This window comes from Pogoniulus pusillus, chromosome 1 (genome assembly GCF_015220805.1).
Source record: "Pogoniulus pusillus isolate bPogPus1 chromosome 1, bPogPus1.pri, whole genome shotgun sequence".
Classification (NCBI taxonomy): domain Eukaryota; kingdom Metazoa; phylum Chordata; class Aves; order Piciformes; family Lybiidae; genus Pogoniulus; species Pogoniulus pusillus.
In genome coordinates this window covers 47638595-47666349 of record NC_087264.1, presented here as the reverse complement: position 1 = coordinate 47666349, position 27755 = coordinate 47638595, and the positions used below count along the sequence as shown (strand labels likewise).

The following is a 27755-nucleotide window of genomic DNA, read 5'->3' as shown; positions in this document are numbered from 1 at the left end:
TCCTAATCCCAGAGTGTATCCGTGAGAGTGAAATGCAGCGTATGCAGTGCTGTTCCTAGTAACGTAGTTCATTAAAGTCAGAGAGTCAATGTTTCTTTAGCATGGCTCATTCTGATTTTATTAAATTCATTGTCTAGACATCTATAAGAAAGTACTCGGTGTGTGTGTTTTTTCTTCCCCCTCCCCAGCTGGTGTTGTCACGCATAGTGGTTAAATACTGTTTTTAGTTATCATGCTGTGGTAATGGTTTCCAGCTATACTAGGTGAATGTAATCATGTTATAAATAGGCTGCTTGCTGTTCTTGGCTTACACAAATGTATAGTGAAATGGTATGCCTTATGTAAGAGTCCATCACTTTTCCTCAGTCTGTGCTGTAATTTGAAATTAACTTTTTTTCTCTTGAACAGAAGTAGTTCTGAAATTTGGTAATGAAGTTTTGTTGCTTTTCAGGCAGGTTTTACGGAAGCTCCTCAGAGAGAGCAGATAGTCTGGCATGAAAAGTGGAAGTTATCATTCACCAAAATTTTAGTCTTTCTTTCCCTGAAGCTCTTGTAGCCTCTCAGACTGGTACAGTTGACAGAAGCCTGGGGAGCACATTTTTACTCTTGCATCTCTCTTGTCTCCTGGTTTCACTGCTGAACGTTCAGTGGTATTTGCAGAAAGAGTCTCTGTGCAAGGGAATGACAAAGCGAGCCGAGCAGTGGAGGCAGTCCTTCACGTAGTAGTCTTCTACTGCCTCAGCCTGCCTAGGGGCAGGTATCAGTTTCCAAAAGGACCATCTCAAGAAGCAGTGGCCTAGATTAATCTTTGGCAAAGTCCAAGTGTACTGATAAAAATACCAACTTGCAGATTAATTTCACAGGCTTTCTCACAGGTCAGTGAAAGAAATAATGAGTAAAACTGCATCACTGATTGTTTGTCTTAAAAATGACTGAAGATTAGAAAATGGACACTTTCTCCTTGCCGAAGCAGTAAATGCACATAACTTTTTTATTTCAGTGATGTAAATGCTGTGTTTGTCTAATTGATTAGACTGAAACTAGACTTCTGTTGGTGGTGCTGTTCTCCCTATTTTGTGTGATTTAAGTCTAAATGCTCAAGTAACTCTGGAAATACATTGCCCTAAGCTAGCAACTTCTCATTTTTACATTACTTTATTTTCTTACCTTTTTTAAATGATCAACACTTTTATCTTAAAAAAATAAGTGTTATTACCTAGAATCTACTGCCAGTGTGTTGCTGAACATGCATTGTATAATTTTTTTATACATTAGTTGCTGTAAAAGAATGAGAGTTAAAAAAAAAAACCTCAAGTGTTCCTAAACCGGATCTAGTTCTGTGTAGACCAAAGTCTTAAATTCTTGTTTGGCAGTGAGACTGTAATAACAAATGCCACACCAGGTTTTTATGAGGCTGTCCCAGGCCATAAGAAACCTTCATACAATATGTGTAAAAAAAACCCAGAATACTGTATCTGACAAGGCATATGTCTCACATTGCCATTTGTCCCTCTTCCTTAGTTTACAAGTTGGCTATTTAGGTTGCAGCTTCCTTCCTATGAGGAACTTGTCTTTTTGTCTATCTGTCAGATATCCAACAATCTGCTGAGCTCATGTGAACAATACCACAGCATGCTGCAGCTCCACAGGCAAGTGGCAAAGCACAATGCATGACTAGTCACCTACGCCTCGAATTTGTGATTAGAGCCATGGTTACATAGTCAGACAACAAAGTGGGGTGGGAAGGCTTGCCTGTATGAATAGCAAGGTGGGGTTTTATTCGTTCCTGGAAAATCCTAGGTTATGAGAAAGCATCTCCAGGAGATGAGAGAAATTCTGATAACAGTAGGTAAGCAACATTAAGGTGAATGAGGTGAGAATCTCAGAAGTAAAATATGCCAAGGCAAGTTATTTAAATCCTCATGTCCTGGCCAGTGGTTGTGATAGACAGAGTGCACAGAGTTGCTGGATCAGCTGCTTGAAAGCTAATTGTGGACTTGGAAAGCAGTAAACATCAGCTGCTGGCTGTGAAAATAAGCTTGTGTGTTCGCACATGCACACTTGGGTTGATTTGAGTACCTTGTGGCAAGCATCTCTCGTGTGTGGAGGGAAGGTGTGTAAAGGATTCTCTGCTTTGGACTGGGCTTGATACAGGGGAAGACTGGACTCTCTTCTATGAGGAATCATTTCACGCCGCTTCTCCTTTGCAGCCAACTTACGTAAATTACAGGTTTGAAGTCTGCCTGTCTTACTGCTTTTATATGGAAAAAAAAGCATTTAGCAATTGGCACGTTGTAAAATGCTAACACGATAGGCTCTGAAATGTGTACAGTATGGGGAGAAGGAGTTAATCAGTGCTAGGAATTGCAGGCATTTGCCAGTTGATGTGCATTGACACACTATGAAAAGCTAGAAGCTTTTCCTTTGAGTTTGTGCTTTCCAGTGTTTGTGCAGCCTTTCAGTAATTGTTTTTCTAAAAAAGGTTCTGCTGAACACTTTTTTTTTTTACTCCCTTTGCACAGTAGTTTTCTCAATCTTGGATTCCACAAATTTATATTCAGTGGACTAAATCTCTCTTCAAATAGTATGGAGCTTTTTCTGTCTGCATATGGCTGCTTGCATTTCCTGATGTGAGATTCTTGTAACAGAAGTGAGGATGGGGGTGCGAAGAACTTAGAGGCTGCAACACTTCAGTTTTTGACTTGCCCTGTCTCGGTGCTTTTAGGTCTGCTGTGGAGTGCCAGAATACGTTTTTCTCCTTGGATTTGTTTCTGTGTTGATGCTATTCCACTTCAGCTACAATGCCATCAGGCTTACCTGGCAGTCCAACAGAGTGACAATTCACATAACTTTGCCCTGAGACTGATCTCCTGGATGGAGACAGAGAGCCAGGCTGAAGAAGGATAAAATGCTGAGTGCTTGACTGTACAAACCACTTTGCATTGAGCTCAGCACTTTAATAATAGTTGGCCAGAGTATGAAGTATCAGATGATGGGGAATAGAAGAGGAGTTCCTTGGCTTTGTTTATTCTACTGTACCTATGAATTCAGTCTTTCAGATTAATCCTATTGTGAACATACAGATCTAAATGTCCTCTAGTGTGTGTCCCATTTAGTGCAGCCTGTTAGCCCATGACTTCCCTGACTTCTCTACCATCTGGTCCTTGGCTATAGAGAGGAATTTTTCTTGTATATGTGTCTCCATAGCAACGAGTTTGCAGTTGATATGGAAAGTAAGCAGTTGCCCTAGCAACGGAGTTACTGATGTGGCAGCTTCTCTGCTTGCAGGGAAAGGGCTAAGCTAGTTCAGACACATTATGTAGGTTTGCTGTAATTATAGCTGTGCCCACTAGTGCTGCTCTAGCTAAGGGTCCGTTGAGAAATTTTGTTATAAGCCTTATTTTTTCCCCCTCAGAGGTTATTTTATTCCCGTAGGGATTTCTGCTTCAAACAAAGGCTGGTAGGGTTGTATTTTCAGGGGATATGGCATGTCTGTGCTTTTCATGAATGCAAACTTTCTCAATCATTACTATCAAAAGAGGAGAATGTTTAACCTCTTTGCAGTTTTTTGTCTGTGTGAACAACCCACAGTTATAGAAGCTGTAGCTCCTATCCCATGCTTGTTTTCACTATTTTGTCATCTTTGCCCCAGCCTGTGCTTCGTCAGGCATCCGTCCTATCAAGATGGTTCCTCTTTGTGTCTATTCTGCATTGTCTGAGATAGGGAAATGCACACGTGCTCCTGGCTGCCTGCATGCTGAAGAAATGAATGTCTCTTAAAGGGTTGTTTGGCACTCCTACTGAGGGACATCTTAATAAAAAATGTAATGAGGGTAAAGGGTATGTTTATGGGGACAGGAGAAGAAAATTCTCTTTGCTTGATGTGGAAGTTATTCTTAGAAGTACATGGTCCATAACTGGGTCATGGGAGATCCAGCCAGGCTCCTCCTCTGTCTGGAACAGGCTCTGAGATCTGAGGACTTCTGAGTGATCCTTGGGCTCTGCAAGAGCTGACAGCCAACTCGTTCTTATCTAAGGCATTGCCTCTCCTAACTGCTCTGCCAGAGCATCAGACAAGAGCTGTGGGGAACTCCTTGTACACAAGAGAATTTTCAGGAATCCCTCCTGCCAGTGTCTTTCCTCTGATGTGATAATGTCTGGGCTTGTGACAGGTAAAACCCTGCAGAAAGGTAAGCACTAGCTGGAGTGAGAGGAAAAAGAGACTGCCTGTTCTTTGTTAGAAACTGCTAATCCTATCTGCATATACACAAAGGCCAGGGACCAGGTACCTGATCCTCCTTCTTTTAACATTAGTATTCAAGAAGATCTGTGAAAGATTGGTGGCACTCTGAGGACAGAAATTGCCTCCTCCATTTTTAATATTGTTAACACTTAGACTGACCCAAATAACAGAAGCATTGGAATTTCACTGCATTTACAGCATCTGGTGAAGCTAAAGTATTAAAAAAGCAAGCAAACGAACAAGAAACCAACAAACCCACAAAAAACAGCCCTTCAGATTCACGTTGCAGGCTGCAGATGATGTTGGATCCATTAATAAAATACTGTCCTAAATACGCTCGTCCAACTGATAATTTCTCCAATTGTTAAAAGATGATGATGTGGTTTCAAGCTGAAATACTAGTTTGACTTGAAATCCATCTTCTTATACTCCAGTCTGTCATACCAAGAAGCTTGCTAGCATCAGAATTTTTCATCTTGAATTGAGAGAAATTCAAACCATCTCATTCCAGAGCAATCATAAAAGTCTCTAGACCCATGCTGTAATGTGGAGTTTCCAGATATCAGTTTATGGAGAGCTTTTCTTGAACCCTTTTGGATTTGTTTTTGAAGTGCAAACCCAAGACATTACACAGAATAAATAATGGATTTCTTAAAGCTATGCGTGAAAAGAACACACTTCCATTTCACTGGCTTCCAGCTGGCAGAGTTTGCATCAGACCTTACTCTTTGCAGCAGAGTCTGCCTGATTTAACTGGTTTAAAGCTGCACAAAGCATCATCAGTTCTTCTCAAGTCATGATGGCAATATCCAGGAGTCCTCTGAACGTTGAATTTCAGGAATTTATGTTGTCTTTCTCTTGGTTAAGTTAGCCTGTGGGCAGATACCTTGCACATCGACAGGCTGTTGACCTACCAGAGGGGATTGACTGCTTATGTTAAATAACAAACTGGAGTAGCTGATGATGTCTCCGCTCTGCGGTAAAGGTTATACAAAATTTCTTAAGCAGCACTGAAAGAGTCCAGACAGGCTGAAATCATCCACTGTGCAGCCATTGGGGTTGAGTGGTCACTACTGTAAGTAAACGCTAGAATGAAATGAGAAGTTTAAGTAGGATTGGAGACTTTCTTCTGCTCAAAGCCTCATTTTTGATTCTCTTTTAGAAACACAGTTGTTCAAGTGTCCCGTGTTAGCAGCGCTTTGTGGTGTTTTTTATCTGGTTTAAAGCGAACGAGGTTTTGCCTGCCACCATCAGGCATGGTCTTTGCCCAACCTGGCTGCCTGTTCTTTCGATAGGGAATTGAACTAATCTGGGGCTGTGTTGTTAGCCCCTCTTGAGCTCATACTGGCACGTGTGTCACCACATGAACAGGCTAAAAACTGTGTTAATTTGGTTTGTTTTTCAGTGGGTGAATTTACTCAAATTAATTTTCATCTTTCTGCTTAGCTCATGATCACCACAGTCAGCAGAGCACCAGTGTCAGCACAGGTCATGGGCTCAGCTTTGTTTAATTTAGTATGAAACCATACTTACGGCTTTCAACCAGCTCTGAGGTGACCTGACAGCAGCATAAGATGGTGAAGGGAACATGCTTTTGCTTTCAAGACCATGGACTATTCTTAAATCACTGGCACTGCTTTTATGTTCACTCATACATGCTTGGTGCTAGTCTGGGCCCCCATACAGTGTGAGTGAAACGATTCTGAGAAACCCTCAAGGCATGTGTGCACATATTAGTGCATGTTTTCTCAGCTTTGCAAGGCTGGTTTCTTTCTGTTGCCCAAAAGCCTTAATATTGGTAGCAGAGGTGGCTCTGAGTGGAGCTGTGCTGCGGATCCTCTGAAGGGCGATTATGGAAAGGGAAGGACATTCATAAAGTCAGTTGTCCACCTTTTTTTTGCAGCTGTCTTTAGTTCCTTACCACCACCTAGTTTTTTTCCTAATTATTGGAGAGCTAATGAACTGCTGTTTTCAGTGCCAGCAAATGAAGCTTGGATCCCTGAGCCATGCTTTGGTTTGAGGACAGGAGGCCTCACTGATAATGGAGGTGGAGTACATATGTACACAGGAGCACTTTACATGCCTGCTAATGAATGCAGAGGATCGTCATGAAACTCCCATAGCAGTAAGCAAGACATGTCACTGAGCACCATACACACCTTGGTGGCCGTGCTGCCTCTGATTGTGGATGAACAGCAGAGGTGAATTGGGTTTACTGGCCTTGCCAAGCCTACACTCTGCTGTCTTGCACCTCTACTTTTCAAAGCATCAAAGAATCCATTGCAATTACAAAATATTTTTCCCTTAGACTTCTTCCTTTCCTAAAAGGGAAGTGAAATGTTGTACACGGGCTGAAACCAACAGTAAATTGTGCAGTGTGGCTTCCTTTCTTGGGTGAAGATCTTGTGAAAAAAACCCCAAAAAATATAAAAGAACTGATCTTAATTGGGCAGTTGGAAATAACTGAGTAGTTGAAAATACTCTTCAAGCAGCCTCAAGTAGCCTTTTGGTTGCTGGAGGAGCTTCCTTTTCTTGCTCTTGTTTCAGGCAGTTGCTGTGTCCCACTTGCTGACCCAGGCAGCAACCTTGGCTCATTCCTGCAGCAGCTCTGCTTCCTGGTAAAGTAATTTGAATGGCTCAGCGGGGTCTGAGAAGGAGTCTCCAAGCTGCTCAGACCTGCTCCTTCTGTGTTACTTTCATGTAATTGCTGTGTCTTCATCATAAATCTAATTAAATAAATGGTCTAGGGCAACATAAGCTGGAATCCTTGTGAAAAAGGAAGCCAGTGTGACACTCTTTTAGTTCAGTGTGTTGGTATTTGTGTGCTGGTCAGTGATGGCTTAGCCTATGGAAGTAACTGAGTTCTGTTGAAATTTCTAGAGTGGGCATACCATTTCTAGATGAGGTGGTGGTGCAAGCACAGCATGTGGATATAACAAAGCAGTATATTACAGTGCAGTTAGTCTCAGGAGCACAGGTTTGCTTAAGTAAACCTCCTGTTGTGATCTCTGGTTAAGTTTTGCTCTGTAAGCATCTACGAAAAGACTGCTGCATGCTTAGATGTATTTTTCAAAGTAGCAGTGATTTCTCTCTATAGGTATTTGCTTTTACCTTTGGATGTATAACCTGATATTTTGGATAACTATAAGTCAACTCTCCTGTCTTCTAGGGGATAAAGGAAAAAAGTTTGCTTTAATGAGAGGCATATGAATGTTGTTGGTTTTCTGGTACTTCTGGTTTAAGTCAGTTTGTTAAGTAGTTTAAGAACAATGAGATTTTGATTTCTTCAGTAGAAGCAACTGGCATGTTATGATTCAGTATTTAAGTTTGATCTCAAGGACAAAACTGTTCAGTTTTGCTTCCTAACGTAGGTGGGCTTGGGGAGAGAGGAGATGCCAAACGGTTTGTCTGGCAATGCTTAACTGGCAAGCAGCATTAAAACAGAAGCAGTCCATTCAGGTGCAGTTATGAGTCCCTGTCCTTGATGCCTGCACTCAGATTCCAGTCTATCTTTAAAGACATCAGTATGTCTGCTTGAATGCTTGTATCGGTCTTGTGTGTTGGTTTTTCTAACTTAATTCCTGTATGTATTTTCTCTGATTTGGAAGAATTCTAGCACCAAAGTAGTACCATGCATTTCCTTTAATTGTAGAGTTAAAGGTGGTGCTTTTGAAGGGACAGAAACATTGTTGGGTTTGGATACTGGCCTTGTTGGTGTCTACTGGGACACTCACAGGTCAACAGTCTGCCTCACCTGAGACTAATAGTTTTATAGATGAGGACAAGAAGCACCTTCCTCAGCTGTGCTGCTTTCAGCAAAAGCAGTGTCTAGGATTGAAGTTCACAGCCATTCTCACTTTTAATTACTCAAGGGAGTGCAGTGCCTTAGCTCTACCATGCAATTTTATCTGAGATTCCTCTTAGCCTGTCTTCAGATCTTAGTGATGAAGTGGCTGGAGCTGCTGAGATACTGCACCCACACCACGCTCATCATTGCTGGTTGTGTCTGGTCTTACAGTGCAGATTATTGCAGTGGCAATAAAAGTGTGGTTATCTTCTCTGGAGAATAATCACATTTATAGCAGTCTAAATACTGACAAGATTTATCTACTTCCTGGCAACTCAACTGGCTTCCACAAAGTCTTAAATTTCTTACAGCTGTAAGTGATGCCAGACTCATCCATAAGTAAGATACGCAATAATACAGAGGAAGAAGCGAAATGACCTTCGTGCTTTGGTGCTTTTTTCCTTCCTGAATGTTTGATAGGTTACTGTTGGCCCTCCTTAGGCTGGGACGTTACTTGCTTTCTTCTGTTCTCCCACCAGTTTGGCCTCCTGACTTCAGAAGAGCTGCTTTTGATTTACTCTTGAGTAAACAACAGCAGAACTGGGATTGAGAGCTATGGAAATAGCAGTTGTAGCAATAAATAATGTCTCTGGAACTTACTCAGTTATCCATAAGAGTAATTTTGGATGCAGTATATTTTGATTTCTGAGTTGTGTTCTTCAAATTCTGTTCTGGGTGTTAGGGGAAAATTTGTTCTGGGAACTGTTGCAGGAATTTGTGGGAGGACTCATTCCAAGGATCTGAAATGTGAGTGGATTTTCCCTTGCTACGGTAGAAAAGAAACCAAACTGCTGCCCTCATTCAGTGACTTAAGATACCAAGACATTGTGGCATGCTGAATTGCTGTAATTCATTGCAGTAGTGAATGGTAGCAGTTTACCACTATTTGAGTAGTATCAAGATTGTGAAATGCCAGTGTAACTTTCTAAGAGACAGCTGCTAGTAAGCAGAAGAATAAATGGGCTATGAGGAATGGCATGGAAGAGTGTCTGTGACAGCATATGGAGCAGAAACATATCGTTGGGATTTTGCGTAAGAGAATCTAGTTGAATGCTGAATTTGCATTCAAGCTATGAGCAGAAAATCAGGTTCTCCTCCAGACCTGTATTCGTGAGATCTCATGGCTGACTACTGTGGGAGGGTACTTGCTGAGACAAACAACTGTTGTGGGCTGTGGAGGTTACTGTAAGATTAAGGTTAGGTGCTTGGATAGCTTCTCACAAGCTTTCATTTACATCTTTTCTTTTTTTTTCTTCCCCTTTGGGATGGAGAGTGGGAACACCCCTCTCCTTTGGTTATGTGTGTTCCAGTGAAAATAGGGAAAGAGTTTAAATTGGGTGGGTAAACATCACTGTTAAGTGATACAGAATGTAATGAACATAGCAGTTGTGCAATTAGATCTGTTTTCTTTAAGCTGCTGGGGAAAACGAAATAGTTCTTTCATGATTCATCTTTAGCAATAGAGTCCTTGCCATGCAGGAAAAGCTCTATTTGTAAGATTCTCCTTAGTACCACTGACTTGAACTGGCTGTCTGCATGCAGTTTTATTCAGCTTTAGGATAACACAGAAGCACTGTGCTTTCAAAGATCCTCACTGCTCCTGGGAGCACTTTGAAGGCTTTTGGAGAGGAACGTCTGACAGCTTGAAGAACTGCATGCTGCTGGCTCAGATGGAGCTACAATTAAACTTTGAGAGAAAACGATACAAAGCTCCCATGTCAAAAGATAGTCCTGCAGGAGTCCCCTTTGGAGATTATGTATAAATTTAACTGGAAATAATGATATCATTCTTAACGTAATTCTGTCCTTCATGAAGTTCTTTAGGACTTAGGAGCTAGTCATAGAATTGTTTAGGTCAGAGAAGACCTTTAAGACTGTTATGTCCAACCACTAATGTAATAACTGTGAAGTCCAGCCCTAACCCATGTCCTTCAGCACTGCCTCTCTTGTTAAATTCCCATCCCTGGAGATATTTACCACTTCTCTGGGCTGCCTTTTCCAGTGCTTGACAACTGTTTTGGTGAGGAAGCACTTTTCCTAATATCCTCTCTAAATAGTGCCTGCTCAGCTAATGCAGGAAGAAGTGCATGGGAAATACAGGGTTTCAGTCTTTAGCTGGGAAAGGTGGGAAGTGAGGGCATCAGGATGTGGCCAGAATGGCTGGGAATTCAACAAATGCTGGCGCTTTTAGCATTGTGTGGTTTGTTTTGATGCAGTCAGGTGAACTTCTCAAAAAGTTTTTTCCTGTTTTGTCAATTAACATAACTCCTTTATTGTTGCACAGCTACCTCATTTCATGAAGTTACTTGGATTTTCTCTTTTTTACCTCCCTCCTCAGTGCTTAGGGTTAAATATGCAAACCTTGCTGTTGTGAAACAGAGTAGATTTGGTTTTCAGACTTTTATGTCCGTTTCTAATACTTTCTAGATTTTTGGCTGCATGGTAGAGGAAGAGGGAAGAGGCTGTCATGAAGACAAATTACACAGAAGACTCACTATAGTGCTAGCTCCCAGCCATTGAGACAAATGGGATTTTATTGTTCAGGCTGCACCTCATTTTTCTACTTAATTTATTTGTGTATCTCTATACATGTGCTTGCAAGTACACTTTATGTATTAAAAGCATGGCATGGTCATACTGTTTTTTAAATAATCTGCACACTGAAGGTAAAATGGGAGCAAAAAGTAGCATGAGTTTGGGTTGTCACACAAAACTTTCTATTTACTTGCATCTCTGTGCTAGGAAAACAAAACCCTGTCCTAGTGGTACATCTCTGCTATTTTTTCTAAGGACAGATACGTTCTGTTGCCACAGCTGGTCACCAGTTAGTTTAAACAGGTCACTCTACGGCTTTAACCTGATAAATTTCTGGGTTTTTTTTTCTCCAAAACAAACCAGCAATAAAATTTAGGCCAAACACCTTCATGCTGGCTAATTTTTTGTTCTTTCAGGTTTTGCTAAAACACCTGTAAGAAATCACTGGCTTTTGGACAGCACTGCTTTTGTTCAGAGGAATAGAGTTCCATGTTCTTGGCTTAGCAAGCCCACTTGTATGTGTCATTTACTGATGGCTTTTAGAGCTGAGTAATATTGAATTTGGAAAAGCAGAAATGTAATTATGACCCTTTCCATTACGAGACAAGCTTTTCTGTCATTCTTGTTTAAGAAGAAATATAAATTTTTCATTTATAAAGCTCTGATTTTAATCTGTAGTATTGAAATTGTAGCGAAGATGTTGCTTTTTCAGCCTGATTTTCTGCTGACTAGGAAGAAAGTAGGAAAATGTCCTCCCCTCTGTCTATAAAACACTTGGATTGTTTTAGTTTCAAAATAAACATGCTTATGAACTAACCACTTTTGCTAATGGGCATCTAGTTCTTCACCAGCACTCAAATCCCACTCACCCTTCAGTGTCTAGTATGCCAAAAATGCATTTGCCTAAGCTTGAGCTAATGGGATGAGAGCTTCATCAGTAAGTTTATTTTTTTTTATCAGTTTCGGCTATCTATTCCTGTTGTTTGTCATCAGGCTAAACAGTAAATGGTTTTTCAGTCCATGCCATGTGTAGTCTTGGTCTTCTTGCACTGTGTACAGAGACAGGCTTTTGTTTGCAAAGGGAGGGAGCTTTGTAATTGCCCAAATAAATTGCCTGTGTTTGTGTTGTGTGGACCAAGTAATGTTAGCATCTAGGGGTATGGGAGAGCATAAGCATGGGTATGGGAGAGGTTTTAGCTATTTATATAGAGACTTGAGCCTTAGAAGTTATGAAATTGGCTTCAAAATCATGTTGTCTATCAAAATTGCGAGGGACCTGTTGCACGTGTTCTTTTAGAGCCTTTGAGATCTTTTGCAGGCTTTTCTGCAGAAGTGGAGACTGATTGGAAACATTTTGGTTTGGATTCCTCTCTAACTCATGATTTCACGTTATCTCATGGCTTTCTAGTAGTAGCACCTAGAATCTCAGTATGCTAAAAATTCTATGAATTTGCAATAGTAAAGTCAGATTCTGGAGGTAACAAAAGAGCTGCAGTCCCTCAAGTTTCTTTCAAACTCTTTTGGTGTTTAGTGTTGTGCTGCAGACTCTTTTGCAAGAATAGCACAACAATTACAGAAATCCTCTACTGTGCAGTGCAGATGTCAACATTTATTGTCACAGGGTGCAACTATGAAGGAAGAAGGACCCTTTGGAGGATGCCAGCTCTCTTCTGTGGGCTGGCACTTTGTAGCTGGTATATCTAGTTTCCTTTTGTGGGGCAAATGATGGTGGATTTTCACAGCATCAGCATGCACAAGGGCTGGTTACTGTTTTTCAGCAGGATTTGGTACATTATGCAGCTATGAAAGGTCTTTAAGTTTTTCATAAGTTTTGGATAGGGCCTTCAGCAGTTTGGCTATTTATTTTTCTCTGTAAGAGAGTTTGCATAATATTTTTGGCTGGTTTTCACATTCAAGTAGTCATTCTCTATTGCTTTTTTTGCGTGTGTATGTTCTCTCCTCCCTTAGTTCTCTCTTTTCTTACTTGCATCAGCTAGAAATGGAATCATTCATGTCTGTCTGAGGAACATGTGGTAGGGACAGGTGCTTTAAATCATTGTTGCACTGTGCTGAAAGTGCATCTGCATTTTGGAGAAGAAAACAGTTGCAACTTTTTTGAAGCAAGATTTTAATTTGTAAACCATCTGCTATTTTTGGTGTGTCAAATATAAAGGCTTCCTGTGTGAAACTGATAAAGATCACAGGAGACCTGGAACAGTGACTCAGGTCACAGCAGGCCTGTTTGCATGACACCTGTGTCATCAAAATAGCCTTGCTTTGGTATCCTTAAATGAGGTTTTCTTTTCCTTTTAGATGTTAGATCTGTTTAAAGGCGTATTCAACTGTGAATATTTGGGAGGAAAACCATGTTCTGTCCTTCCGAGAATATCGTACATCTGCTCTTCATTGTTACTTCTGAACTCCTCACAACATCAACAACCGATGTTGTCAATTTTCATTACTGGAGTCTGCTCAAAAGTGTTTTCTCCCTGTTTTCTTCCACTTGGAGCATGTTAAGTCAGATAAATTCAAACAGCGATGTTTAATCACTGAGCACTAATCACCCTTTTGCAATATTGATCATGAGCCTTTTTGTGTATGATGATCAGAGTGAGTAATAGTTGACTAGTAAACACCAAGGAGTGGGAGGGTGAAGATGGTGAGTTAGGCCACTGTAGCAGTTCATACTACTTTTCTAATTCCCAGGGGTTTCTAGGCCCCATCAGAAAATGTTTTCTTCTCTTTTTCCCCTCCCACGTGCCAAACTGTTTTCCTTATTGTGCTCATGTTCAAGGCAAGCAGTAACTAATCCGTTCTGTCACAATGTCTACAAGTGCCCCGATCCCTCTTAGAACTACTGGTGCTGCTGAGATGGTGCACCGTCTCATTTTCCCACGGAGCCTGTCACTTCTCCTCCTCCTCCTCCCCAGCACACTGAAAAAAACGCAGAGGCTTCCCCTGCAGCCCTGTTTCGTGGGGGCTGCCTGTGAACATCGCATTAGAGAATAGCTGCTTGTGAGATAGTTCAGTTAAATACAGACTGGGGAAAACCCAAGTAGGCAGGGCTGCTCTGTGTGGGTTGAAGGCTTACCCTTCCCCCCCCTCCCGTTTCCTCCTCCTCTTTCCTTAACGGGTAAAAGATGAAGGCTGTGCCTGAACTTGCTATTCTGAATAACCTCTTCTCTGCGCACAGTGACTGATGCTCACATCCTGTTTGCTACCAGCTTAGCCAAAAGAGCGCCCAAAGAGTGACATTTCTGGTTTTGTTGGGTTTCTTTCAGTGTGTTTGCAGGCTGTCTCTCTGCTGCTGACTCTGATTCTCTTCTGCCAGTCTGAGGACACCTGCTTTTCCTTTGCTTTTTGTATGAAATAGCAGAATTCACTGTGGGGTTTGGAATTGCGTCTGGAAATAATGGAGTTTAAACAGAGAATGAATCTATATTGAGTCGGGATCTTTAAGTATCTAGACTTTAATGCCCTGCTAACGCAGAACTAGTCTGCCTGGGAAGTAACATGAATAAACCTGGGAATCCTACTTTTGCTGAGCTATAGGTTTTGATCAGAGACTTGCAAATCTTCCTTGGAAAAAGATCTAGATTTAAATAATCGTTTTACTTTTAATCCACACACACCAGTGAGTCTACATTTTATTTCTCTAATGTAATCACTTTGCCATGTTTGATAAACTATCTGCACACTTTCAAATCTGTTTTACTGATGCAGGAGCTCAGGGAAGCTGAAAGGCAGTATTAATTATCTGCTCTACAGTATGCTTGATTGAATGGCTCATGCTGCAGAAGTTCCCCATGCTAGCTTTGTTGCATCTACTGCTTTTAGCATTTTACCAGTTACAAGCCATGTAGCCGTGCTTGTAAAAATCCAGGCATCAAAAAAAAACAAGGCAACAACAAAAAATGTTAAGGTGTCAACTACTTTTGAGATGCTGCATGGAAAAAGGGGTTCTTACAGTTTCAGCAAATCTTGCTGTGAAACTTTGAAGGCGAAGCAAGTTTGTCTTCTTGCTGTTTTTACAAACCTATGTCTTTATAGTGGACTTAAGTAAAAGTGGGAGGAAATGTCAGTACATCCAAATTAATTAATCTCACAGTGTGAAGTGCTCATATTATTCCTTTTATCTTCACCTTGAGGATGAATTTATGAGACTCAGCAACATAGCTTTCTTTCTCCCCATGCCACTGTGTCCTTCTGCTGAGGACAACTTCTCATCTGCTTCTCCCTCCCTGACCTTTGTGATAGGGTACTTATTCCATGGGGTTCAGCTCAGGCTCATCTGTCAGATGCCGTACACCTGCAGGGAGGGCAAGAGGACCATGTTTGCTGCCTGTGCTTAAACCCCATGTCATGGTGTCTCCCGTTTGTGCTTGTGGTAATGTCATATCCCTGTCTGTGTCCTGCCGCCGGTGGGCTGGGGCATCTGAGCAGCTGCAGTGAGAAGAGTCATGGTGCATTTTTGCATGGATGGGCTGCCGGCTAGCTACTGGAGGAGGTGACAGTTGGAGCTCGGACTGGGAGAGGGTGCTTTTGTAGTGACATGCCATGTAGTTGGCGGAGGCAGGCAGGCAGGCAGCTTAGCAGCCCACTCTGCAGCCCTGCCTGAGTGTGTAGTTCCCTCACAGTCTGGAGCTCAGGGCGAGCTCAGAGCCTCTCTGTGCTGGAAGGCTCTGAGGCATTTGGGGTGTGTTTCTGCCTTTGAAGGGAAAGCTTTTAAGGCCAGCCTGCCAGAAAACACAGCAAGAAGGTAGTGCTGAAGGTAATGGTACTCTTCCTGCACAGCTAGGCCTGGCAAGGGCTTGCTGCTCCCTGTGTGGCCCTGTGCAGATCCCAGCGTTGTGGCTTTCTGCTGGTATTTCTTGATTGTTTTGTATTACAGTGAAAACAAGGCACCAAATCCCATTGTGTGAAGAAAGCCCTCTCCCACAGGCACCACCATTGCAGTCCCACCACGTTGCTTGGTGCCTTATGATGAAGGGCGGGTTGGTGGAGTGGCTGGAGTTTGACCTGCACAGGACGGTGATGCATTCGTGGAGCTGAACTGGTCCTGGCTTGCTTTGCCTTCATTACAGAGCCCCTGTTCTTACTGACTAATTTAGGAGGCGTTTCTCCAGAGCCTTGTGACATTACCTGGGCGTTTGGGAGGGAGGAGGATTGGCATAGGCTACTTGCAGAGATGCTGAGTTATGGTGAAGTCACAGATTTTTTTAAGTCTTTGAAGTCTTTTTTTGGCTTGTGACATTTGGGTTGTTGAGGCAACATTGTGCCCTGTGAGTGAGGTGAAGGCTTCAAATGCAGTCAAGAATTTACCTCGTTTGGGGGAATGTTTGTGGTGGTGGGAGTTACTATGTTCTGCTTTTAAGTTTTCATTCAACTACGAGAAAGAAGAGAGGGAAAGAGAAATTATAGTTAAAAACAAGTTTCAACTTACTGTAGGAATGGGACACACAAAGAGAGTAGATTATCTCTATGTAAGTGGCAAAAATAGACATTTGTATGTTGGTATATGTGCAGATAGATGTGTATGTGATAGATGGGTTTTCTTCACTGCCTGTCTGCTGCAAGTGACAGGCATCTGTTGAGGTTAAAGAGCTCAAGGACACTTGGAAACTTCACATCCAGGCATCCTCTCAAACCATTTATCCAGCTGCCTTGTTTTCCCCCTCAATTCATCATGCAAACCAACGCAAGGAAGAACTCTACATTAAGTAAACAGTTAAGGGAGAAATGGTGCAAACTCATTACCTTTTGTCAGGCATTCTTTATTTCTGTTTTCATTTGTCACTGCTAATGGATTTAGTGCAATCTGCATCCTCCCACCTGTCTGTACTAGCTATTAACCCTTTTCCCCAGAAATTCACTCACTGGCTAATTTAATTATTAATGTACTGATAGGCAGATAAAGGACCCACAAACCTTTGGCACAGACATTTTTTCTCATACCTGTTGTGGCAAGAGTTGTCTTTTAAAATTGTTGCTAGTTTTTTACAATGTGACATAATCATATGTTTGCAAGAAAAGGCAATTTGTGTCTTTTTTTCAGTTGTATAATCTAGATAACAAGTAGCTGATGATCAGTAGGTAATAATTGAGTGTCCCTCCACTATTCCACGAAATGGAGTGGTCTGGAGTCTCAGGTTTTTTCTTTCCTTTTGCCTTTGAACTTTATAGGTGACCTTAAGCCTTGTTGTAAATTCTGGTTTTTTATTCTTCTGTTTCTGTGTCTCCTAAATTCTCTTTTCAATAGACTAAGAATAATTAGGCTTTCTGTGTATACACAGAAAATTTATAGACTTAAACAGCATTATTAATGCTATTTGCTATCTAATCTCCCTCAAGGATGTTGTGTGACAGCATGTTGTGTTGACAGGCTTGCCTTGTGGTCTCTCCAGCCTTCCCAGCCCAGTCTCCCTGTGTCTGTTTGATCTTAGACTTTGTTCTTCCCTAGCAGTGTCACAGCCTGTCTTCTTCAGCACCTGAACTTCCATCTAGCCCGGGGAGGCTTTGTGGAAGATGTGAGGTTGCTAGGCACTGGCATGAAACAGCATAGTACTGCTTTACATAGGAGCCAGTCATTGTTTAAGGACAGTTAATGACAGCGCTTTCTACATTTGCTTGCAGGATTTCCATATGGCAGCCTAATAGCTTGATGAGGCTAAATAAGGCTCTTGGAGTTGAGTGATGTGATGCAACAATTCCTGAACCTGATGAATGAATCATTTTGTGATGAGGGCAGTGGAAAGCCAGTGTGGTACAGCAGATCTTCTGCCAGCTGTAGGCAATAGTGTTGTGTAAGATAACCTGTATTAATGAACCTACAAATGCTGATGTGCTTGAGGAGCAATGGACCAGCTCTTCTTTTGGTGTTATCTGGCAGCAGGTCACCATGACTGAAATAATGATAGAGAACCATTCAGGCCCAGTATTAATGTGCCCCTTGTGGAATCAGGAGTGTGAGGTCTGGAGGCATACCTTAGGCTGGTCGTCCTTTGCAGCAGCTCAGACTTTCTGAGTGTCTAGGTCTTGCACTAGAAGGCATTTATGGTTTCACTGTACTCATGTGAGGGAGTGCTGAGGTAAAAAAAATATAGTTTAAAAGTCCATGAATGCCTTTGTGTAAAAACCAAACTGTCCACACAGTTATTTCAATGTTGTCTCTCAGCCATTGCCTTGAGATGTTAACCACTATTTCTGTGGTCTGTTTGTGTGAGGTAGACAAGGCCTGTGCCTGTGTCTCTGCTTGTGGGACACTCTGTGGATTTTGAATGACAGCCCACCTCTAAAGACACTGCTAAAGAGAGCAGGGCTCTTCACTCTGATAGCACATAAAAGTTCAAAGCTATAAAGAAAATTTCTAATGTCTTGTGATGGTGAGACTTGAAATCCTTTAACATTGGAAGACCACTGGACAGTGTGCATTTCAGAAGCGCTTTCTTGTGTTGCAGGATCTTGGACTGCATCTTGCCTGTGAAATAGTTGGTGGTTTTTGACTGTGGAGTACCACAGGCCTTCCTTTTCTCCAGGTGTTACTTCACAGCCGTGGTCTGGCCTCTTTATTCTGGCCTAATCGTTGCATATTATTATTTATCATTGCTTATTTGCATCCTTCCCATTTGGTTTGGTTTTTTTTTAATTTACTTCCATTTTGAGACTAAGTAGTCTATTTCCACCATAATCTTGCATGCAGATAATGCAAAGGATTTATCAGGAGTAGTTAACATGGATTGATGAAGGGGAAATCGTTCTTGGCTGACCTTACAGCCTTCTATGGTGGTGTGACCAGCTAGGTACATGAGGGAACATCAATGGATGTTGTCTATCTTGACTTTGGCAAGGCTTTTGATACTGTCTCCCTTAACATCCTCATAGGTAAGCTTAGGAAGTGTGGGTAGATGAGTGCGCAGTGGAGCTGGATAGAGAATTGGCTAAGTGACAGAGAGCAGAGGGTTGAGAACAACAGTGCAGGGTCTGATTGTAGGCCTGTGGCTAGTGATGTTCCCCATGGGTCAGTACTGGGTCTGATCTTGTTCAACACTGTCATCAATGACCTAGATGAAGGAACAGTGTGCTCTCATAAAGTTTGCTGGTGAAAAACTAGGAGAAGTAGCTGACACACCAGAAGGCTGTGCTGCCTTTCATAAAGACCTGGACAGGGTGGATGGAGAGTTGGGCAGAGATGAACTTCAGCAAGAGCAACTACAGCATTCTGCACCTGGGGAGGAATAACCCCATGCATCAGTACAGATTAGGGGTTGACCTGCTGGAAAGCGGATGTGCAGAATGATGTCGAAGTGCTGGTGGACAAATTCAGCATGAGCCAACAATGTGTCCTCTTGGCTAAGAAGGCCAATGGTATTCTGGGATACATTAAGAATAGTGTGGCCAGCAGCTCTAGAGAGGTTCTCCTCCTTCTTCTGTTCTTTCTCTGATGAAGCTGCACCTGGACTATTGTGTACAGCTCTGAGCTCCCTGATTCAGGAGAGACAGGGGACTGCTGGAGAGAGTCCAATAAAGTGCCACAAGGATGATTAGGGGACTGAAGCATCTCTCCTATATAAGGAGAGGCTGAGAGACCTGGGCCTCTTTAGCCTGGAAAAGACTGGGAAGGGATCTTATAAATGCATATGAATATCTAAAGGGTGGAGGCCATGAGGATGGGGCTAGACTCTTCTCAGTGGTGGCTGGTGATAGAAAAAGGGACAGTGAGTACAAACTAGAACACATGAGATTTGAGCTCAAGGAGAAACCTTCTGTGGAGGCTTTCAAAACCTTCCTTTGTGTGTTCCTGTGTGACCTCAGCTCGGCAAACCTGTGTTAGTAGGGGTGTTGGACTAGGTGATCTCCAGAAGTCCCTTCCAACCCCTAACATTTTATGATTCTAGGATTCTCATTCTCAGTGAAGTTACTTACTCAGCCTCTCCATTTGGAAAGGTTATGCCCATTTTGTAATTAAAAGGACACAAATGGTCCATGCCCCTGCACTACTTGGGGCAGAATAAAACCACTTTCCTAAAGGTTTAGAAGATTTAATGGCCGTATTGGTGTCTAGGGTAGCTCATTGAGCAAGTGAACTAAAATATTAAGAGATTAAAGCAGAGACTTGGACTTGAGTGATTTTACCTAATGGATGCTTTTACTTGGAGCAAATTAAGATGTTTAAAGCTCAAACTTTTGGGTTTTTTTTGGGAAAAGCTGGTGATTTCTTGATGCTGGTTTACTTGGATTGAAGACTGTACTGCTGCCAGCCTCGCCATCAATCTTTTAAGTTCATGCATTGACTGAGCATATATTTGTTATCATATAATTGTGTTTTAGATGGTCAGAGTTCTTTTTTGGTTGTGCATGAGCTGAGCTGTGACTGCAAGTTTACTGGAAAAAAAATTGACGACATGCAGGAGATGCGTGTGAGGATTGTGTTGTGCTGCATGCAGATCCCATTTTAGTTTCCTCTTAGTGCCAAGATGTCACATAACATTGCCAAACTTCCTCAGAAGGGCAGGGGAAGTTTCTCTTTTGAGTTCATAGGTAAGGGAGATTTTGTGGTGAGGATTTCTGTAAATTAAATGCTTACTGCATACAGTTGTGACTGTCATTAAAAATACTGTTAATATCTTACTGCAATTCTTTAAAACCAACCATACAGAATTTCACTGGTCAGTGCCAGAAATTTTGGAAGAGAAGAGGGAAGTCTGCTGGAAGAGAAGAAGAAAGTCTACTCTTTCTCCTGAATAGTTGTTTGTTATTTTTATGTAAGATTATGTTGGATATAAGAGTTGTGTTTTATATAATAGTAGTCATTGACAATGGCTTTGTTTTACTTTAAGAATTCATTAGTATTATGTATTAATTTAAATAAACAAGCAAACAACCCCTAGCTGACCACAGAATATTAGAATCATCTGAGTCTTTCTGCAAATTACTTAATTGGTTTTCAAAACTAGGTAACTAGAGAGCCCACCGGTTCCATCTGCAAGGTACATAACTGTTGAAGAGGAACCACTCATAAAAACTATTTTAAACTGAAAAAAACAGTGTAGACCAACAGAGGAAGCAACAAGTCTGTCTTGCTAACTTGAAATACTGATGAGTAAAGATAACCAGCTGAGTTTTCAGTACATCAGCAGACCAACTTTGTCATCTTAATCTTAAATCGTGAGGGCTGGGTAGCTAAACTGAAAAGTAAGTCATGTTCTTCTTGGCATCTCTGTCTGCTAATAATAGCAGAGAGCTGGTCTTTGAGCAGTGTTCCTGGTTGCACCCATTCTCTTTGGATGTTGAAAAGCCTCTGCTCTTGCTGTTGCATTGCTTATTCAACACAGCATCAGTGGTTGCAACAGACTTGCATTTTCTAGCATTAGTTATTTTTGTAATCATGATCTGCTTGTTACCCATATTGCTTGCACAACGTTTGTAAATCTGCAGGAGTAGCAGCAGTTTTCAAGTCGTTTGACAGGTGTCTCTGTGTAGTGCAAACAAGCTTTTTACACAAGTGTAGTGGTTCGAGAGTTCCCACCCTGAGACTCACTAGACTAGATCAAATGGCTGGGAGTTAAGCATGAAGCTATATTTTACAGCGTAGCACAAATTTACAAGCATATATACACAGTACTTACAGATATTTACAACTACATACAATTATATACAAGTTAAAAGTAATACAGGAATTTGAAACTCCTCCCAAACAGCAGAAATGCCCAGGAGAGCTCTGAACGAACTCCTCTCCTCCTCCCTTATCTCAGAAAGCTTATGTGCAGGTGTGAGATGCCAGACAGGGGTTAGAAGAAGAATGATTAGATTGAGTTATGCAGGTCCAGGCAAAGGAATTAACAAAACAAACCACAGTCAGACAGAGACTGAGAATCTTTGTTTATGTTTTGGCTTTTTATATCTCTAAGCAAAACCAATGGGTAATATAGACATCACTATTATTTTCTTTTCACAGCCAATGATCTAGTTTCTCTCCCTAAAATATTCCAGTTAGCCTCAAACCAGCACAGCAAGTCATTCTCTCCTGGGGTAGATTTTGGAGTGATCATTGTGTTCCTCAGTGTGTTTCAGAGCAGAGGACGAGGTGTCATGAGGTGCCACTTGAAAAGTGTTTTGCTTCCCTTCTTCCTGCCTCTCCATCTCTCTACAAAAATTCCTCACTCTTCTGATGAAATAGATCTTTTCATAAGGTGAGAAGAGATATTTAGAAGGAATTAGTGATATTTGCTGTGCCTGGGCACTAACCACAAAAGTGTCTTAGTGAAGGTTCCCAGGATTGCTCTGTTTGGGGTGACTGCAGTGTTGGGTGGTAAATGAAATACAAATACCATGCTCTTCATGGGTAGATACTTCTGTCGTGCTGGGTTTGCTGAGAACCTTTATGGCTCCTTGCTGCCTATCAGACCTGGATATGCTCTCAACACCCCCAGAGGTTTCATGTGCAGCTGTGAGTCATCAGCAGTGGTTTCAGAGATGTGGTGTTTGTGAAGAGGAGGCTGATGACTTTATGCCATCTCAAATGTGATGCAGACACAGAAGCTGAGAAACATTGTTCATGCTTCCACCTTATGCATAGAAATCTGTCCTGGCTATAGTTACTCAAAATGCTTTTCGATTCTGTGGTGACATAGATATTTCTATTATGCAGTTATTTTTAATTCTATAGAAACACTTCTGTGCTTGCATGGATGGCATTCTCATGGAGAAACCTGGTGGCAAATCTATTCGAAGGGCTTGTTTCAAGGCTGCTGTTTCAGGATAACTGGGCACAATCAGCTCAGGAGAAGTATTTCTTCAGAGTAAGAACCTTTGATACCCAGTAATCCCTCCACTATTACTTGCAGAGAGGTCACTTGTCATAACAATAGACATTTTATCCATGAGAGCAAACTTTAGATGAGTAAAGGTGAATACTGACACCAAAAGGTTTCTCGTTACTGCAGCAGTTGTCCTTAGCATTATTCACAGGTCCTGTGTTAAAGACTGCAACAACTCCCACTGAGCTAGGCAGGGACTGAGAAGTCACAGTGGTGTGATTTCCGAATTTGGTATCTTAGGACTGCAGATGATAGTTGGAAATGCCTTTTTTTTTTTAAAGTGATAGGAAAATTCTGCTTTTTCTGTTTGCTTTTATAGTTACTAAAGCATGCCTGTAGACAGTGTGGCGTATTCCTCAAAGATGGTGTACATCTACAGCGCTTCAGTGGAGTAGCTGCTATATTCCAAATTGATTCTCTTGACAGTTTCAGTTTAGGAGAGTGTAGCCATGCCCACTCGTCTCCTGGTTTGGTAGTGGAGAAGAAAAATACCTATGCCTGTATTGGTGCCCAGCACCTTATCATCTCTAATCTTGTCTGCATGACATTCCTGATCTTTTCCTTGGGGCAATGTCTGCCAGTGTTGCTGCTCAGCTGTCTCTCCCTATATCCCTGCTTTCTGCTGCAGCTATTTTCCCTTTCCTCTTCTGAGGAATGTCGTGTCCAGCCAGAGTCCTGGTTCTCTTTTCCTAGTGTGCTTTTTCCAAGAGATTTATAGCAGTGTCACTGTGAATCCTGCTGCAGAAAGAGACAGATTTTGTTCTTCTCCCGGGCTTCAGCCTCCATGCCCTGCTTTTGCATCAGTGTTGGGTGCTCATCCAACCCTTAATGTGAGCCAGCTTAATGATTTTAAGTGACAAAAATATTGCCAGCTAGATAATTTTCTTCAAGGGAAATGACTGAAATGAGCTTTTGGAAGAAGAGCCAGACACATACCAGAAGGCAGGCAGGAGAACAGTGCTGCAAGGACCAGGGAGACAACAGCAGCAGCAGCTCAGACTGCCCTGTCTGTTTTGGGGGTTGTTCCTTTAGGGTTCAGTTCTATTAGATCTTCTTGGTGGTGATGCTACTGTGAGAGATGTTGGTGTCTGGAGCTGCTTCTCCCTAGTTTCTGCTACATAGTCCTGCGTGGATTCAAAGTGAATATGTAATTGGATCTTCAGAAGGTACAACTTGAAATGGCCAGCATCCTTAGGGCCCACGTGTTCTGCAGTTCCTATATCTACTCTCTTCCCAAAGCTTTATTTTGGGTAGGCTGTTTGTATGGCAGTGAAAAGAACAACACTGGAAAAGAGTTGTGTTCCTAACACATTTCAAATCTGTGCTAAAATAACTAGGGAGAAAAATCCTCAAATAAACATTTTCTGGCATTTGTGTATTAGAGTATGTCTTTTTTCCCCAGCCATTGGTCTTGGAAAGAGCTCAGTGCACAACTACTTTTTTTTTATTGCACTTGGAGTTGATGATAGGTGATCTGTAAGGCCAGGCAGATAACTGAGGTGTATGGAAGCAGAAGCTTTATAATGAAGAGCTTTAACAGTGGATAATGCTTGTTAAGTATTAACAACTGAAAGAGCTGGCAAGCAGCGTTTTGATTATTTTACTTTTGTTCCCATTCTACTAAAAGATGACCAAGCACTTTTTGTTTTGGTCCTAATAAGAGAGAATACTAACAGGTTGTGTAAAGCAGGATTTTAAAGTTTTATATGCTGTCTATTAGGAGAAAAAACAGTTGGACACTGAGTGTATCATGTACCTATTCTCATAGCAATGCAGTGGTTTTAATTATTGGGGGTGGAATGAGATTTGCGTATTTGAGATACAAGAGAGCAAATGAATGAATAAGCTGGGATTTAGTACTCAGTGTTCTGATAGAAAAGATAATCAGGATTTTTTTTAAAAGCTAAAGTAGTTATAAACTTTTATGAGGTAATTTCTATGTGTTGCTTTCTCTCTCCATTAGTACCTCTGAAATAGCTATAGCCTCCTCTTGGACAAAGCGAAGGGTACTCATAGTAATAATCTCCCTGTTTTTAATAACCTTAAACACAAATGCAAAAAACAGTAACCTGTGATAGGTAGGAGGGAGGTGATTGTGCCAGGCCTTGGGAGGAGATGGCACATCCAGCACTGAAGCAGATGATCAGGGGACTGTTACCCACTCCTCAGTTACTTGTTGCCTGGATGACAAATGTAATCCAGGGATTTAATTTTTTTTCCCCTTCTTTGCTGTTTTTTTTGATTGGAGCCATTATTGACTTGTGACTTGGAGGAGGTAGTGAAGCAGCATGCCAAGTACCATAAGATGGAAATTAATCACTAACCGATGGATCTGAGTTCCAGTGATTCTCTGTGATTGCTCTGTATATGGAAAGACTAATGACAAATCTAAACAGCCAGTTGACAAAGGTCTTCACACCTCTGACAGTCAAGAAGGAGTCTTAACTGGATGACACTTTAGTTTTCTTTCTATCTTTGTTCTGTTGTGTGATTGTGGAAAAACAAAACAATCTCAGAAAAGGAACTTCTCATAGTTGGAGAGCATTGCATTTGGTTTTGCTGCTAAATTATAAGTCAGCTCAGCTGCAGTGAAAATACAGCTTATCTGTCTTCTCACTGTTTCTTTAAACAAGAACTATAATTCTTAATACTTTTTTTATGAGAGAGTTTCTGGTTTTCAGTGAGATTATTTTTGGCTTTCACAAGAATACAGGCAAGCCAAATAAATTAGCTTAACAGTAATAAAAATTTTGAAGTTACTGTTCAGTGGTGACTTCAGCTTGTAAGGCCCTCGACTTGAACTAACTCTGATGGGTTTTGAGGAGTAATCTCTTCCAGGTAGATGAAAAGTCTCTCTTGAAAATAAATGAAAAGCCAGAGAAGTTTGGAAACAATATGTTGTGTTCCAGTAAGTCAGTAAGTACAAATAAGGTAGATGGTATTTAAGTGCAGCTTTATTCTGGGTTTTGCTTTTTGTTGTCAGTTTTTTGTGGTTTTTTTTTTTTTTTAAGCTTATCCCATGATGTAAGGAAAAAGAAATCCAGCAAAGGTTTTCTCTGGAAAATACTTCTAGTTTTGCTTGTTGCTTGGTTAAAAGAACATTTTATGTTGTTCTTGTTTGGATGGAGCATGAAAGTGGAATTTGAGAAGTTTGGATTCTATTTTTGGCTCTGTCATTTGCCTGAAAAGTCACTTACCAACATATCATGTCAAGTCTCTGGCTTATTGTCCCACATTTGAAGGAGCTAAACATAGACCTCATTTTTGCAAACTGATTTGAGAGGTGTGGCACAGAGTGTCTACCACTGGCACCAGCAGTGTGTCTTTCTGTCATGTGCAGTAGTGCTTTACTGAGATGGAAGCCCAAGAGTCTTGCTCCTTCTTTCTCTCTATCCCATTATATCTTGGGCTTTCTGGCAAGGCAAGGGCCTGGCTTCACCTCAAGAGCTGGAAAATGTCTCTCTGTAGACTGCTCAGTGGCATTGTGATGGGGTGTCCCTGAGAAACAAGAGGAGAGACAGGCTTGAACCCTGCCATCCTAAGGAGGCTTGATTCACATTTCTGCTTCCACCAGAGCAGCATGCAGTTCCTCCTCTGTGCTTCTCATTCCATCCTCTCTGGCAGATGTGCTTGTTTCTGAAAGCAAGCAGTTAGGACTCCTGTGGGTTGTGCCAGCCTTCATCTTTTATTTTCAAACCAAGTCTCACATACTGCTATGAACTTGCTAAATGCTTCCCCGCAGTTATCTGGGGATGATATCTTTATTTTAATTATTCTGCTTTGGGTGGGGGGAGAGAGGGAGAGAATTTGGTGCAGATATACTTTCTGTAAGCTGAGAAGTAGATCTCTAAGCACTTTACATATTGCTCTGTATCCCAAGGCCACTGGTTGTTTATCCTGGAGAAGAGGAGGCTCAGGGGTGACCTCATTGCTGTCTACAACTACCTGAAGGGAGGCTGTAGCCAGGTGGGGGTTGATCTCTTCTCCCAGACAACCAGCAACAGAACAAGGAGACACAGTCTCAAGTTGTGCCAGGGGAGGCATAGGCTGGATGTTAGGAGGAATTTCTTCACAGAGAGAGTGATTGGCATTGGAATGCGGTCCCTGGAGGTGTTCAAGAAGAGAATGGCTGAGGCACTTAGTGCCATGGTCTAGTTGACTGGCTAGGCTTGGGAGGTAGGTTGGACTGGATGATCTTGTAGTTCTCTTCCAACCTGGTTGATTCTGTGAAGCAAAGAAGCACTTGGGAGTTGCTAGGGTTCTGCAAAGATAAGTTTTTGAACGGAAATAAGTGCCTGGTTTTGGTCTTACTTGTGGCTTTAGAAAATAATAGCCCACTTTTGGTGTGATTTTGTGTGTTTTCTTCAACACATGAAACTGAGAGCCTTGCTCTGCTGATAGAAATTTGAGATGAGAGAAAGGATAGTCCTGGGTTGAAAAGTATCTGGATTGGTAGTGCAGCCTCCTCCATCTGTTCCAGAGAATGTCAACATTTACCAAAAATCTTATCATAATGCCTTGGAAGCCTGCCAGTGGAGTTCAGTCAATAATTAGGACTGATGTTTGGTTCTATGTATGCTCAAGCAGACCAAGGCTGCTCCTAACCTATAATTTTGTGTGCTTTGATAGTGGAGCTGAGGGAAAGTTCTTTTTCTATTAGTTAGAGAGCTTACACAAAACAATTAAAAATATTTCCATCCTGACCTTTGCAGGGACTGAGACAAGAACTGAAATTGCACTGCTTGTAACTGCAGAATAAATACTGAATTTCAGTGTAGGCTTAGCATTGCAAATTGACTGCTTGTGTTGCTATGTGTGTCCAGAAAGGGTAATTAGGGTAGTTACTGTTCACACTCTCACAACACCCTTAAATGGTTTAAACTGATTATACCATGGACTTTTTTTAAAGTTTGTTTTGTCGGGTTTGGGTATTTTTTCCCCTTGCCCATGGTGGGAAAAGTGATTGATTTCCTCTTGTGGTATGATGTCGGCACTGATGTTGTGCGAGTTGACGGATTAAGTCCTTTTATTTCTAAAACAGTTCCTAGGGTGTTTAATCCCCTCCTTTAGCCCCATTTCTTGTTATTATAATGTCAAAAGAAAACTTCTTTCACAAATAATATAATTTTATTTCAAGTTTCCATTTAGCAGTAACAGTAGCTTTTTATTTTTCAGTATAAGGTGATGGGGAAATTACCAGATGTTACTAAATCATATTAACTAGTAACAAGGGAGGGTGGAGGTGGGGAGTGGGGAAGCAACCAAATACTCATTCTTAGTTTTTTTTTTACCCCAAGAAGTTCAATTTAAATTG

The 27755-nt window shown here is 41.5% G+C and overlaps 1 protein-coding gene across 13 annotated transcripts in view; it reads left to right on the top strand.

The window, feature by feature from the left end:
• Positions 1 to 27755, top strand: part of FOXN3 (forkhead box N3) — a 233356-nt gene that overhangs the window by 101111 nt on the left and 104490 nt on the right. The window lies entirely within an intron of this gene.